The sequence below is a fragment of the Pinus tabuliformis genome, chromosome X (genome assembly GCF_031772625.1).
Source record: "Pinus tabuliformis cultivar Carrire ecotype Pingquan chromosome X, CPIR1, whole genome shotgun sequence".
Taxonomy (NCBI): Eukaryota; Viridiplantae; Streptophyta; class Pinopsida; order Pinales; family Pinaceae; genus Pinus; species Pinus tabuliformis.
Window position 1 is genome coordinate 893,249,576 of NC_142308.1, and position 16,553 is coordinate 893,266,128.

The 16,553-nt window shown below is 43.6% G+C and overlaps 1 pseudogene; it reads left to right on the plus strand.

The window, feature by feature from the left end:
• The first annotated feature begins 457 nt into the window (after positions 1-457).
• Positions 458-16,317, plus strand: LOC149142562 (uncharacterized; annotated as a pseudogene).
• The last annotated feature ends 236 nt before the right edge of the window (positions 16,318-16,553 follow it).

Sequence of the window (16,553 nt, forward strand, 5' to 3'; positions counted from 1 at the left end):
AACCTGCTTCTGCCAGTGCTGCACATCTGTCCATATCTGTTTAACGTTGTCCCATAACATTTGAATGCGTTTCCATTTGAACGTTGTCCATATCATATTAACGCTGCGTTGGTATCATTATTGAATGGTTGTTGAATATTAATGTTGTGCGTTGCACTGGCCTAACATGCTGATAATTGAACACTGGTATGAGCGTTGTTTGAACGCTGCTGTATATTAAATCATAGCACTGTCTTTTCCTATTTTAGCACTGAGGCTGACACGCCACCATTGATGAAGGTCCAGCTCCTGGTATGCGTATGGTTTGAAGTTGAATGGTATGCGCATGGTTTTTGAATATTAATGATGTTGAATGAATGCGTTATGTTAGAAGTTGAATGCGGTTTTGAATCATTTGAACGCTGTTGAATGAATCTGCTGCGCCACGCAGAGATACCTGTATTGCTGTAACGTTTGAATGGTATATGCGTTATGGTATATGTGTTAAAACGACTTTGGTATAACGTTGTGGCTTGAACGTTGAATGGTATAACGTTGTGGCTGAATCATTTGAACGCTGTTTTAACGCTGTATATATTGAATGGAGTCCAGTGGTATAAATCGTTTGGCTTATTGAACGTTGAATGGTATACACCGTAAGTGTGCAAGAGTTCAGCTTATTAACGTTGTTTGGTCCAGCGTATATATGGTATTAAACTGCCGTGTTATCGTTTGACACAACGTTTGAGTGGGAATATTGAGTGTGTTTTGATATGTGTTGTCTAATGAGCTTTGGTATATAGCGCTTGCATATGCGTTGAATTAACATGGTATTGACAGTGGTATCTGCACATTATATCCCCACCGTGGAGACTTTTGTGAAAAGGTTCAACATAATCCTGACATGTGATACAAGTATGGGCCTCTTTGGATTTCCACAACTCTTGTATTTGCGGTAACGGCACTGGGAAATTATGCTTCCTATTCGTCTTCCATAAAGAGTGAAGATAAAATTGACTGGCATTATTGTTATAGACATTTTTGTGCCTTACAGCATGGAGCATGAAATGTCAATAATCTGAGGGATCCAAAGTCCCTAAACATGTTGTTCCTACCCTTAGAGGAACAAGGTCAGCAAACCACATCACTGCAAATCAGTTCTCCACTGAAAAACACTCAAAAACAGGTCAATTTTGGATCAAAGCAGCTGCTCCACTAAGCATCTGCGCTGAATGTCAAAAGCTCTATGGTGTACCTGCGCTGCATAGAAAGTACAACAAAGGCTACCTGCGCTGGGCGTACTTTGACATGTGGAGGAATCTTTTCTCAATGTGCCAGTGCCCAGGAAGCTTCCAAAATGACACTTGGATCAGAAGATTCGCCTAATGATGAGTAAAGAGGTTCTAAAACTCCAAGTGGAAGGTAGAAACTCCGAGTGGACTCAAGGACTGAAGAACAACTAGAGTTGAAGAGGACAACAAGTCACACATCAAGCTGACTTATCTTCACTCCAAAACTCTATATAAGGATCTCATCCCATGGGATCTAGAGGCCGGAATTTTGTGCAAAGAATTTTTGTTCGTTTACAGTTGTGAGTATTGGGTGATTTCTTGAGGGAGGTGAAGAGGAGATTTCTTTCCTTCGGGAAGGTGATGCTGGATTGGACCTCTCACGGTTGTATCACCTCCTGAACCTTACTTCCTTATATTAATAAAGCATTTGAGGTTCTTCTATTCGCATGTGTTTCAATGGTGTATTGTCTTACCTGCGTATTTGATTTATGCTAATCCTTGAATCAATTATGAATGCATGCTTCTTGTAGTTTCCTTTTCTTGTCTTGTTCGCAGGATCTCGTGTAGCTGGGCCCGTGAGAAGACTTGGAGCTGGGAGCGAGCGGCAAATAGAGGAGATTGGATCGACCATTTGCGCAAGACATCGGTAAGTGTATCTCTTCCTTTCATCTCTTGCATGTCATAAAGAAGTAACTTTAGATAGCTTTGCTCCAGCTGTTGCTAAGGAACTATCACCCTTAGAGTGGGATAGGGTCATTCCGTGTTGGATACTTTTCCCCACAACAGACCGGCGACTCCGCTGGGGATCGTGTCTTGTTGGTAGCTTGTGTTTCTTGCTATTCATTTCCTAAACAAAGGGAGTACCGAATCGAACTGCATTCGAATCCTTCGAATGCAAAGTAGAGGGCAGCTACTCTAGCTCAGTGCTGGGCATGTTTATGATTTGAAGAGCTGATCCACAAGGACTCTTTTTAGCTCTTTGTGATAGTGTTCATCTTCCTTAATCATCCTCTAGTGTATACTTGGCTGATAGCCTCTAATTTGGCCAAAAACCATTGATTTTTGAGCAAACTGTGACCCGGAATCTGAGAGAGACGAGAGTTGTCTCTTCAGTGCAGCTGCAACAAAGGCTACCTGCGCTGCAACGTAGGTCCCGAAGGGGCTACCTGTGCTGCATGTTAGATTGACAGTGCAGTACCTGCGCTGATCCAGTTTTGCCTTGTGCAACTTGGGTTCCCTACTGTCTGTTGCCCAGTTTTCAATATTGTTTTTGCAGCCTGTTGTCAACCTGTATACCCAGTTGAAACTACCTTTCTTTGCCTTCATTCCACCTCAGTTGTATGAAGAAACCGTGATTGTTCTTATTGTATTTCTTGCTTTCATTCACAGTTTCCCGTAGCGAAAGTGAACTAGTCTTGCTGTGACCTCTTCGATCTAGGCCTGTAAGAAAGTGTCGTTGTGATTCTAAGAGCTAGTTTATTACTGTTCATAGCTGCTTGAACATTTGCTTTCGTTATATGGTTCGAATTTCAGTATTTCTTGTGTTGAAACGAGTGAATCTTAAGGTGTTCTTTTGATTATTGGACAAAAACTTGTTTTCTTTCACTTGAAATTGAATTCGAAATTGTACAACAGCTTTCTTTTTGTAATACATCAACATTAAGGAAGAAGAAAAGAAATACTTGCATTGTGCATGTGCATTTTGACAGTTTGCATGTCGATTTAGGAAAAGTGCATCAGTGTGTGCTCTATGATCTGTTTGAAAAGATGATGTCTTTCTTTTCCCTCAGTAGTTAAGATTTTCATAAGTTGAAAGAATTGAAAAAGCTTGCTTATCATTCTTAGACTGCATTTAGGAGTTGTATCATACATCACGTGGTGATCCATAAAGGCAAACTGCTAAGCAAGATCAACCTAAAAAGAACTGAATTTATCTAACAACGCTTTGAAACATAACGAAACACAGTAGAGGTCTAGGTAGAGACGTGTTCCGGCGTCGTTAAACATAGTGACCGTCGATCTCTACGAAGGTGGGTGATTCCTCCTGAGGGACGATAGCACTAATACGGACTTGTGCCCCCGCGTACCGTCGCGTATATTGGGGGACCCCTATAGGAAAAAAGCCTTTATCCATAGGAAGCCGTGTCGGCCGCCCTACTGATCGCGATGCAGTGAACACAGCATTCATGAAGATCGACCAATCGTACCGTAAAACGTATTCTGTGGTTTCGCGAAAGGTTTGGCACACCCTCTGCCTAGAACTCCAGAGTAGTTTCTTTTGGCCTTTTTCAAACTCTATAACTGAAAAAGTCCATCCGAGCATTTGTCACTTCGGGCTCGTTAATACATCGAAGGAGACTAGAGTCATCTTTAGCTTTTTCTCGACTCTTAAAACATGAAAAAGCAAGTTGTGTCTTAAAAAGCGTCTAAAATTAATTCAATTCGAAAACACATTTTTACCCTATGCATGGTTGGTTGATCAAGTAATCCGCAACCGTGGAAGAAAGTCAATCGATGAACCGTCGTTCGCGGAGGCGTACGAGTCAACCGTCTTTGTCTCCGGAATCGAAAACAACCCGGGCAAAGCGATCTCGTTCAACTGGTTCCAAATCTCCTGTCAAAGTTAGAACAAGTGTTCTGACGACATCTGAGGTTCCGGTTACTCCAAACATTTCTGGAAACCCTGCCCCTATTGAAGAAGTTGAACAGCCCCAGAAGGACAGTAACACTGATCCTAGTCTGAGAGCAAATACTTGTGTTACTGAATCAGTTCCATCAGTGATCGGTTCAGAGAGTCTTGCTCCTCAAACAACTGCCGCTGTCGAAACAACCCCTTCTTCGGCACCAGAAATATTCTATGGACCTGACGGTCTTCCTCTTCCACCCGGTCTGATCGCAATAGAAGAAATTGTAGAAGATCCGCAAGCAACTACTCCAACACATTTTGGAGCAGGGATCACTCTACTTCCTACTGCATCAGAAGCTAGCCTATCACCCAGAGAAGTTCCTGAAGAATCACTAGGAAATCTACTGGATAGACTCAAAATGTCTGAACAACCGTCAACATCTAGGACTGTGCCAAATGACACAGCGACAGCAGAACTCCCTGCAGTCATTCCGACAATGTTCGCCGGCATACCATCTGTCCCTAACTCTCAACAGCTGGAGGGGGTCCCTTCGGGGGCCATGACGACAGTATGGTCTGTTCCTGTTTGTTCTCCTGGGATAATACTCGGTAACTCCTATGTTGGAACTCAACAAATTGATCCTTTCGGAAATCAGTTTGGGCAATCCGGTCCTCGAGGTGTAATAAATCCTCTCGGTTCCGGACCACCACCGTATGGGGGGCAATATGCTTTTTCATTACCCCCTCCGGGAGGTTACCCATACGGGAGCTCACAACCATACTCAGGTTATACTGGAATAACTACAAGTGGTTGGATACCTATGCTACCCTAGCAACCAAGAGTTGTGTATTCTATGCAACATAAGATGCCTGTGACGAACATCCCGACGACACCAGCAATTGTGACTGTGTCGCAAGTTCAAACAATACCTGTTGCATGTCAACCTCAGTTTTCTCAGGTTGTAATGCAACAACCCTTTGACCCTGCAACCCAACCACAATCGCCGACTGGCGGGGCGACACAAGCACAAACGGGTACCCTTACCCCTCATCTTGGCCCAGTGGTAAGCATCGCACAACAACCAATGGTATCACAACCATGGTTGGTGCAGTATCAACAACCGCAGTTCCAGCAAGTGTACCAAGGTACCGAGCAGCAGATTTTTGCGAACAATGGACAACCGTACCTACAATACGGTCAAAACCAACCACTTTACAGTGGGGTAGTCCACCAACCGTATCAATCATACCAGCATCAAATACATTATGCCGGTATGCAAAGACCAACTGCTCAGGCGATCCCTTCGTATCCTGGGTACGCTTCGCCTAATCTGAGTCAACAGCTGCCATTCGTGGCAACTCTAGAGTTACCCGATTTACATCGGTTGACGAACGATCCGATTGCTTATGCCCCTTGGTGGCCAGCGATTCCTCACAAACTTCCCTCCGACATTCCTAAATTCAATGGAAATCCAGGTGAAGACCCGTCGAATCACGTCATGACCTTTCATCTATGGTGTTCATCGAACACTCTGAACGATGATTCGATAAGACTTCGCCTCTTCCAGAGGACATTGACAGGTCCGGCGGCTAAATGGTATATAGAATTGCCAAGAACCTCTTTCGACAATTTCAGCTCCTTAGCCACGACTTTCCTAACCCATTTTCAATTACCTATCAGGTATGAAACAGGAACCAAGATACTGACCAACTTCAAACAGACGACAGCTACTCACATATCTGATCACATACATGAGTGGCGTCGTCGTCGTAGGATGGTGAAAACATACGTTCCTGATCAGCTATTAGCCGAATGGTTTATAAAGTCATTACTTCCGGCTATAACGGAAGATGTGGCCAAGGGGGGGGTCGTAACAGAGGAGCAAGTGATTGCTCGTGCTCAATATTTAGACTTGGTATATACTCAGTCTGGCACGCTCTACGACAAAATACCTGATGCCCCCAGACCTGAATTTTCAATTCCTCCCCCTCCTAAATCGAATATTGACTCTCATGCCGGAGATGGCGTGATTGGCACTGCAAGCGCGAAATCGAAAAAGGCTTCACTTCAGAAAGCCCGTAAGACTTCAGATCGAAATGCCCATGAAGAGATTCTTGCTTCGGAAGTAAATGCCATATCAGCAGATAAAGGCAAAGAAACCAATCAACCAGGAAGCAAGAAGAAGCAAAACAAAGGGAAGAAGAAGCAACAGGATGATCTGTCACCTGAAAAAACTTCTTCAAACCCTCCTGAGAAAGGGAAAAAGAAATGGCCTTGTATGATATGTGACGAAGATCACAAGACAACAGATTGTCCATACAAAGCTGAGCTCAAGAGATTCTTTAAAAGTCCAAAGAACCCAGCTGTGTTGACAGATCCATTTCCCAATCCAGGTCAAAATATGGTTGATAGTGGAAATGCTTCCCCGTCGCAAGTGCTGATGTTATCGATCTCCAAGCAGCAGAATGATGCTTTGATTTCGACAAGGAACAAAGATTATGGGAATCCGCAACTGTCAAACGAAAAAGGTAAAGATCAACCTAGTAGTTCGACAACAACTTCGACAGAAGTTGTCCCACCCATAATGCCAGAATTAACGATAAAACCACCTAAGGGTGTAGTACACAAGTCGACTTTTAATCCTCGTGCCAGAGCGGCGCAGCATTATAACATAGTAGAAGATTTGGCTCAATCGCCATCCGCTATGTCGACTCTAGAAGTACTACAAAATTGTCCATCCCAAAGGCAGGCATTGTTATCGGCAATAGGGGGGGTTGATCCTAAGGATTCCAATCTTGTGTCCTTTGATCACAAAGGGTATGACCCTCAGTTACCAGCTCAACTAGCTTTCCTTATTCAAGTGAAGGCCCTCAACAAAACTGTTCACAGAACAATTATTGACGAGGGGGCATCTACATGTATTATGTCGATGAGCTGCTGGAAAACGCTAGGGTCGCCAACCTTGTCGAGATCTTCGACAACACTAAAGGCTTTCGACGGTAGGACATATACCCCTTACGGTATTCTAAGTAACTTGAAGGTTGAACTAGGTGGAAAAACAGTAGAGATTGATGTTGAAGTCATAGATGGAAATCTGGATTACAACATCCTACTGGGAAGACCATGGATTTATGCCATGGCAACTGTCGTGTCGACTTATTTTAGGAAGATCGCATTCCCGTTTGAAGGAGGGATTACGGTCGTCGACCAACAGAACTTCCTCCTTAATGGTTCACAAGTTACGGGAAGCATTCCCATGATCCATGAAAGCGACCATTCAATTCAAGATATAGGAGTAGGCCTGTTGAAAGACCCCACGATGATGGGGACTTTCTCGCTACCAAATCATATGTACATAGGAAATGTACCATTGGTGGCTACCTGCAACATGATATCTTCCACGAAGGTCGCAAAAGACAAAGTCATCATGGATCGGGCAATGGTCTTGCACCCGAGCCCAATCGAAATATTGTAGCAATCAATGTTTCAGGCATGGGAGGCGAGCCCAAATCAATGCTCGTCAAGCGTTTGGGTAGATAGGTCAGGAGAATGTGGTACCCCTTTGGATCCTTGGTCACGAGTGCATGCAAGTGACGAAGGAATCCTACAATCAATATGGATTGAGGGGGCACCATGGGATGATAACCACCATCGTTCCCTTCCTAAGGAAGATACTCAAGGCGACCTGTATCACCCCTCAGTATTTGAATTCCTAACGAATACTGTAAATACGGTGGACTCCGAGAGAAACCTATCCAATATAGAAGAAACTATAGCCATAAATATCTCGACCAAAACAGACATTGTAGAGAATATTTATGTCGGCAAAGGTTGTTCCCCTTCAGAACAAGAAATATATAAAGCTCTTTTCCGCGAATTTAGAGATGTCTTTGCCTGGTCATATGATGAAATGCCAGGCATTGACTCGAGTATCGTTGAACATGAAATTAAGATGTATCCTGATGTCAAACCAGTAAGACAACGGCTTCGGCAGGCACACCCCAAGAAGGCCGCTGCCATTAAAGCAGAAGTTGAGAAACTTCTCCATGCTGGTTTCATCTACCCGGTTCCTCTAACCGATTGGGTATCGAATATTGTCCCTGTTATGAAAAAACAAGGAACAATACGAGTGTGCGTCGATTATAGGGATGTAAATCAAGCCTGTCCAAAGGACAACTACCCTACACCCTTCATCGACCAGATAATTGATGAATGCGCCGGATGTGAAATCTTTTCGTTTATGGACGGATTTTCCGGGTATAATCAAATTAATATCCGCCCACAGGACCAGTCAAAGACTGCATTTATTTGTCCGTGGGGCACATTCGCTTATCGAAAATTACCCTTTGGTTTAAAGAACGCAGGGGCGACGTTTCAGAGAGCAATGAATTATGCTTTCCATGACATCAAGAACATCGTTCAACCTTATCTCGACGATCTTCCGGCTCATTCGCAAAAGCGGACTGATCATCCGCAGCATTTAAGAGCGATATTTCTACGTTGCCGACACTACAAGATAAGACTCAATCCGCACAAATGTGTGTTTTGCGTCGGTTCTGGTCGTTTACTTGGCTTTATAGTCTCCAAGGATGGAATTCGTCTCGACCCTTGCAAGGTGCAGGCAATCATTAATTTGCCTCCACCTTCGAACTTGCTTCAGATTCAGAAACTCCAAGGGAAAGCAAACTTTCTGAGGAGGTTCATTCCAAATTACGCAGAACTTGCTAAAGGTTATACCCGTCTCCTGAAAAAGGATGTACCTTTCGTCTGGGACCAGGTTGCACAAGCTTCCTTTGATGCTTTGAAAGAAGCGCTAGTCAAAGCATCATTAATGTACGCCCCAGACTATCTAAGGGACTTTAACCTGTATCTGGCTGCAGCAGATACGACCATAGCAATGGTTTTAGTTCAAGAAGTCGATGGAATTGAACACCCTATATATTATTTAAGTAAAAACTTAAATGATACAGAAAGTAAATATTCTCATGTTGAAAAGCTAGCACTTGCTGCTGTTCAAGCGATACAAAGATTTCGGCATTATGTCCTCTTCAGGAAGACCACCGTATTGTCAGATTGCAACCCCATGACTTATATACTGTCGCGACAGTTGCTTGGGGGCAAATATTCAAAGTGGATAGCTATCCTTCAAGAGTTTGATCTGGAATTTGTGAAATCCAAATCAAAGAAAGCTTTAGTTTTCGCAGAATTATTATGCGATCTCCCATCATCGTCCAACGATGAAACGTCCAAAGAATCGATCGTGGACGAAAGTTTGTTTCTGATATCAGCAAGTGATGAGTGGTATGGAGATATAATAGTTTATCTCCAAACCCAAAAGTTTCGGCCAGACACCTCTCACTCAGAACAAAAACGCATTCGATACCAAGCAAAAGACTACATGATCGTCGGTGATACGCTTTACCGTCGTGGTGTCGATACGGTCCTGAGAAGGTGTCTAACCCATGAGGAGGCCGAAAAAGCCCTGAATGAATGTCATTCAGGCACCTGTGGGGGGCATCAATCTGGATATGCTACAGCACAAAGAATCTTACGAGCAGGATACTTCTGGCCAACCATGTTCAAAGATTGCATAACCGCAGTTAGAAGTTGCCATGCATGTCAGATTTTTGATAGCAAAACCAGAAGACCCCCCGCTCCTTTACAGCCAATAATAGCTGTGGGGCCTTTCGCCAAGTGGGGCATCGATTTCATGCAATGTAACCCCACCTCGACCGGGGGGCATGGGTATATTATAGTCGCAGTTGACTATTTTACCAAATGGGCCGAGGCGATGCCTACATTGGATAACACTGGTGAAACAGCAGCCCTATTCTTTTTTAATCATGTAGTCGCCAGATTCGGCATACCACAGGCCATAGTAACAGATCATGGATCGCATTTTCGCAATCACATGATGGTTGAATTAACTGCCAAACTAGGATTGTCTCACGACAGCTCTACTCCGTACTATCCGCAAGCTAACGGACAAGTTGAAGCAATCAACAAAGTCCTGAAGCGCATGCTGCAAAGGATGGTGGGGGTTCACAAAAGAAGATGGCATTTGATCCTGTACTCGGCTTTGTGGGCCTACCGAACATCGGTAAGGAATGCCACTTGGTTCACACCGTTTCAACTGGTGTATGGCCTAGAGGCGATCCTACCAATCCAGTGTGAAATTTCGTCCCTTAAACTCGCAATTGATCTCCTCCCCGGAACCTCGGAAGAAGAAGCTCGTTTCTTGGAATTAATCCAGTTGGATGAAACCCGTCGTGATGCCGCCTTGGCCAACGAAGCCCATAAGAAACGAGTCAAAGCGCAGTTCGACAAAAATGTCAAACCCTGTGTCTTCTCGGAAGGTGATTTGGTCTTGCTTTATGACCAAGAATCCGATAAATTGGGAGCTGGGAAATTCAAGTCCTTATGGATGGGCCCTTATATTGTTAAAAGTGTGTTAGCAAAAGGTGCCTACGAGTTGGTAGATTATGACGGAGTTCCACTGGCGCAACCCCGTAACGGGTTGTACCTTAAGCGTTACTATGCCTAATAGTAACCTGTATGCTTTTGTTACATTTTTGTTTTCGCTAAAGCGTTTGTTCCGGTTTAAGTAATCCGCTTTTTACACTTATTGCAGATGTCAAATCCATTGGAACCGTGGGTTGGATATGCTGACGGAGCGAGTCGTAGTTCGAGGAACCTATCCTCTGCAGCATGGGCCATTTTTGACCCAAGCGGCGAGTTAGTGAGTTTCAGGGGGGTATGTATTGGTCAATCAACAAATAATATCGCTGAGTATAGCGCGTTGATAGAGCTCCTCTCTGATGCCATCACCCATGGCATACGCCGGCTAGTCGTCAGGCTAGACTCACAGCTCGTGGTACTACAGCTCAATGGTACCTACTCTGTCCGAAATCCAGCTATTTATCGCAAGTTCCTAAGAGTTAAAATCTTGGAAAGACAGTTTGATTTTATCCAATATCAACACATTTCCAGAAACTTAAACACATTAACCGACTCATTAGCAAACTATGTGTTAGATAGACATTTGCAAAATTGATAAAAAGAGAAGCATCATCGATGTTTCATACATGGATCACATAAAAACTGGAATAAACCCCGAAAATCAAAAATATATATAACTGTTTACGGTTTACATATAATGTTCTGTAACCAAGACAAAATCGGTCATACGACCCCAAAACTCAAAAATGGCTGGGGGGCACCCTAGCCTAGTGATGCTCATGATAACATGCCACGGCCTGTGTAATCATGCGCAGAAGACGAGACCATCGTCTAGGAACACCAGCAGTATGTCGCTGCAATCGTAGAGGCAACTCGTCGATCCGTACATCCGGAATCCCAAGGGTAAGACCCTCGACCTGTTCCTGCACAGCTGCAAGAGTCTCGGCCAAGTCAAGGTCACGGAGAATAGCTCTCCCAGGAGCCTCCCCTGCTGGGGCAGCGGCCGGAGCTCTCGGACGAACTGCTGGACGGACGGGACCAACATCTGCATGCACACATGAGTTTGATTAGAGTCTTGATAGAGTAAAGCACAAGGACATTATAAATAAAAAACAGTAAACAGTGATAAGGTCAAGATTTTACCAAGATCACCCCACTGCTCGCCATCCGGTAGCACCAAATCCGGATCACCTCGGAAATCCATGCCAATATATGGATACTCGGAAAAAGCCATATCCTGCCGCTCGAACCACCTAAAGAAGGCATCAGTAAAAGTAATCTGAGATTGACCTGCATGTCTGGACATGTGGTCAACCCACCTCTGCATGCGTGGCTCAGTAGGAGATGGCAAGTCGAGAATAATATACTGAGGTTGCATCAAGGGTATCTTCTCCAAAGCGAAGGCAGTCAAAACTGAACCGAAGCCAAAATTCTTCAGTTTCCCGTCCTTTACTTTGGTCAACTGGTTTTTCATCTGAACCAGTACTGCATCACACCAGTTAAAAACTTTCGGCTGAAGACACTCCAAGGCGTGCTGCACATAAGACCTGTTGGCAACATGAAGGGATGCGCTGCCGGCCATCCTACAAATCATGTACAGAATAGACCTGAGAGACCTGTCAGTGATATCACGGATAGAATCCTTGACGTCTCTGCTCGGCTGGGATCCCTCCCTACAATACTGACGGATATAATCTTTCACGGAATCGCTCCCTCGAGCCGAACCGGACAAGGAAATGGGGGCACCCCGCCTTGACAACCCAGTCAAGAAGTAAATGTCCACTATGGTCAAAGGGATGGACTTGCCCCTAATCTGGAACACTTGGTTAACAGGATCCCAAGCATCAAGCAGGTACTGCAGTAAACGTATCTGTGCCCTCATGCTAGATATGCGGAAGAATTTTAGCAAGCCACAGTTCCGCAACGCGCTCACGGTAACAGGATCATGGAGGGCAATCATGTCCTCCTCTTCATGCTCTCGTTCTCGCCACGTAAGAGTCATTCTGCTCCAATAAAATCTGCAAAACAAACAAGAGGAGGAGTAAGATCCCTGATTGAGTAAAGAAAATGGCAAAAATCTCATGAAAAATTGTGCAACCAAGATGTTTTCTGCACCCAACGCAGGTAGGGAAGGGTCTCACCTGCGTTGGGAGACAAACTGCCTTTGAAAATGAGAACCCCCAACGCAGGTTTCGATATGGGGCACCTGCGCTGATGGCAGAGCGCCCTAGAGAAACCCCAGGGGCTCATGGGGGCAGGAAAACAAGCATAAAACTGAGAAATAAGACCATGAAAAGATAGAGCTAGGGTTTAGCTCCTACCTGGTGGAAACGGCGCTGAAAATCGTCCACAAAATCTCCCGAAATCAGCTGGTGAAAAATTGAGAGGAAGAGGCACCTCCAAAGCTCCAACAAACCAAATGCACATGAAATGGTAAAATGAGAGGTAAAAACATCTTTTAATTGCTTTTTACGTAGTTCAAAGTGAAATATTAGTATTTTTACTTCATGTTATCCGTTTCTAACAAGTTTGTTGGAGCAATTGATGAAACAGTACTATCTCTGGAAAAGAAAAAACTAGTCATGGTAAAATATGAATTTGACCTTATCAAACGAGCAGTTTTGGCAAAGTTCATGCTCGTTAAAAAATAAACGCAAAACCGACAAGTTTTAGCAAGAGTTCATGCTCATTAAAAAATAAATGCACATGTGAGCAAGCTTCCCCCAGAGTTCAAGCTCATCAAGAAAAATGAACCAGTAAATAACCATTTGAGACCGTAAATTCATCAGCCATAAAAGCCTTGGTCGTGTTTGTGCACCGTCACCTCCACTTTTCATTTTGCCGATCATTCACATCCACTTGATTGTTTACCTATTTTGAGGAACAGCTGCGAAGAGTGATTTCACCTAGCCATCCTTGTGACACTGCCATGATTGGAAAATTCCAACCTGTACCTGGAATCTGCTGCTATCCCTGTTTATCACTCGTTCCTCAAAATACGAGTCTTCTTTGAGCTCTTTTCACTGACTCGTAAAATATGAAAAGTTTGCCGAGTTTTGGCCTTCCAGCTCGTTAAAAGAACCGGAAGAGCTATCCCTCCTCTAGATTTTAATCTTTTTTGGACCTGAGGGATTATTGCACAAAAAGATCGAGCGCTTGTCTAGTTCGGCTCGATAAAGATATCGAACATTCATCCCTTCTGTATTGTTTTATACTTTTTCGGACTTAAGGGATTAGATGACGAAAAAGGACCCCTGGAGTCCACTTTATGTACCCTTTTCAGACTCTCTAAAGATGAAAAGGACCGAGTTGTCTTTGTCGCTGGGCTCGTTAAAAATATTAGATTGCGACAAACTTGTCTTTAGACAAGAACGAGTTTCCCTATCGTCAAGCTCGTTAAAACATAGCGATGGGCTTGCCCGAAGGGCAGGTTATAGAACAAGCATATGTTATCCTCCTCAAGCTTGACAAAAATAAAGAGGTACTGGTCAGAAATGACTGGGGAAAAATTGGGAAGAACCTCAAAGCTTAATGGTAGCAAGTCGCTCTTGAACATGACACTTTTGCCTCCGTAAATATCGGGTTGGGTTATTATCATTCACCGGTCCCTTCACCATGGTCTCGCCATACCATCCATACATGGGGTAATGCTACCGATCCATCACATCAGTGCCGTTATATGTTCAGGAGAAGTCATTCAGAAAGTGTCAACCGGGTCCCATCCACTACCATACATCATCTTTCGTCCTTCCATGACCGCCACCCTGAATCATATTTCACAGATCGTTTTCACCATCATCACTAGCTCCGTTCCGTGTCACTGATGTGGGATTCATTAAGGCCCTCCTTTGACGGATCACTTCTTGTCGACATCAACTCACTATCCAAGAAGTTTATCTAGGAACACCCCCTCAGTACTTTGAAGCTTGAATGCCTCAATGGAAAGTTTCTCACTTCCGGCGATAGGTATACATTAATGACCTTCAACCGGGAGACTTTGCGTGGTGTTCGACGTCAAATCCTATATTCACGCCACGTGAATTGTGCTGCGGTACCTTGAGGTTCATCATCATTATCGGTGATTCCTCTCGCGCTTGTTAACAGTTTACATTATTGACTGGTAATCAAGCGATGTCTTTCCATGTTCGACTCCAAGAAATTCTCACATGGATCGACTTGTACTAGAGTGAAGATCGAACAAGTTTGAAGACCCCGGATCTAGTTTCATCCATCCGGGCTGCGATATATATTCAGGAGATAAAAACATAGACATGTGCAGCAAATGATCATCCAACTAAAAGGATGATAATTAAAAGCGGAGAATTATCAGTCTATTATCAGATGATCGTCTGTTTATGTACAGCAAATGTATTTATAAAGCTGAGCATGGGAAATGCCCGCATCAGCTAGATCATGAAAAGAAAGTATGAAAAGATAATGTATTGTATTGTATTTTGTTACAGGTCACCTCCCGACGATTGAATGAACTTCGGATCCTCCTAATAAAGCATTTCACCCGATAAACGACCTCATACTTTAGGGGGCAACTGTTATAGACATTTTTGTGCCTTACAGCATGGAGCATGAAATGTCAATAATCTGAGGGATCCAAAGTCCCTAAACATGTTGTTCCTACCCTTAGAGGAACAAGGTCAGCAAACCACAGCACTGCAAATCAGTTCTCCACTGAAAAACAATCAAAAACAGGTCAATTTTGGATCAAAGCAGCTTCTCCACTAAGCATCTGCGCTGAATGTCAAAAGCTCTATGGTGTACCTGCGCTGCATAGCAAGTGCAACAAAGGCTACCTGCGCTGGGCGTACTTTGACATGTGGAGGAATCTTTTCTCAATGTGCCAGTGCCCAGGAAGCTTCCAAAATGACACTTGGATTAGAAGATTCGCCTAATGATGAGTAAAGAGGTTCTAAAACTCCAAGTGGAAGGTAGAAACTCCGAGTGGACTCAAGGACTGAAGAACAACTGGAGTTGAAGAGGACAACAAGTCACACATCAAGCTGACTTATCTTCACTCCAAAACTCTATATAAGGATCTCATCCCATGGGATCTAGAGGCCGGAATTTTGTGCAAAGAATTGTTGTTGGTTTACAGTTGTGAGTATTGGGTGATTGCTTGAGGGAGGTGAAGAGGAGATTTCTTTCCGTCGGGAAGGTGATGCTGGATTGGACCTCTCACGGTTGTATCACCGCCTGAACCTTACTTCCTTATATTAATAAAGCATTTGAGGTTCTTCTATTCGCATGTGTTTCAATGGTGTATTGTCTTACCTGCATATTTGATTTATGCTAATCCTTGAATCAATTATGAATGCATGCTTCTTGTAGTTTCCTTTTCTTGTCTTGTTCGCAGGATCTCGTGTAGCTGGGCCCGTGAGAAGACTTGGAGCTGGGAGCGAGCGGCAAATAGAGGAGATTGGATCGACCATTTGCGCAAGACATCAGTAAGTGGATCTCTTCCTTTCATCTCTTGCATGTCATAAAGAAGTAACTTTAGATAGCTTTGCTTCAGCTGTTGCTAAGGAACTATCACCCTTAGAGTGGGATAGGGTCATTCCGTGTTGTATACTTTTCCCCACAACAATTATGACATTAATTATATGAGCTAGGCTGCATGCTTGATTTATGGATACATCTGTTTGGTACCCCTTGGATTTTATTTCCTTCTCCGTTACTTGGGCATATCAACACCCTTGGTGCAGCTGTGGTGTCTTTATGGATATTCTCTGTTTATCTTCATTCCAGCTTCGATTCTGTTAATCTTCCCAACTGAGTTTTTAAGATGGACTGTTATTGCTCTTGTTGGCTTAGCGGCAGCAAGCTTTGTAGCACTGAATATGTGATCTTGCATGAGTGGAAGTGACAAATGGATTACAACATGCATAAGTTCATTTTTAATGCAAATATTCTTGGCCTTTGTAATTAAGCTTTGTTTCTTTGTATGAATGGGAAGGGCGCACTTATATATTTGATATTGGTTCATTTAAAATAATGTTAAAATTAAATGATGGGGCATTGTCTCATTGACTTCAGAGTATATGAAATCAGATACTGAAACCCATATATAAATGATTGTGGAAATGATTCAAGAAGAAGATTTTGGGCTTAAAACCAGAATTAAAAGGGCTATTGTATTGAGGTTTGGTTGAGACAAAACTTTGTGCAATTTAATGTGAAATGG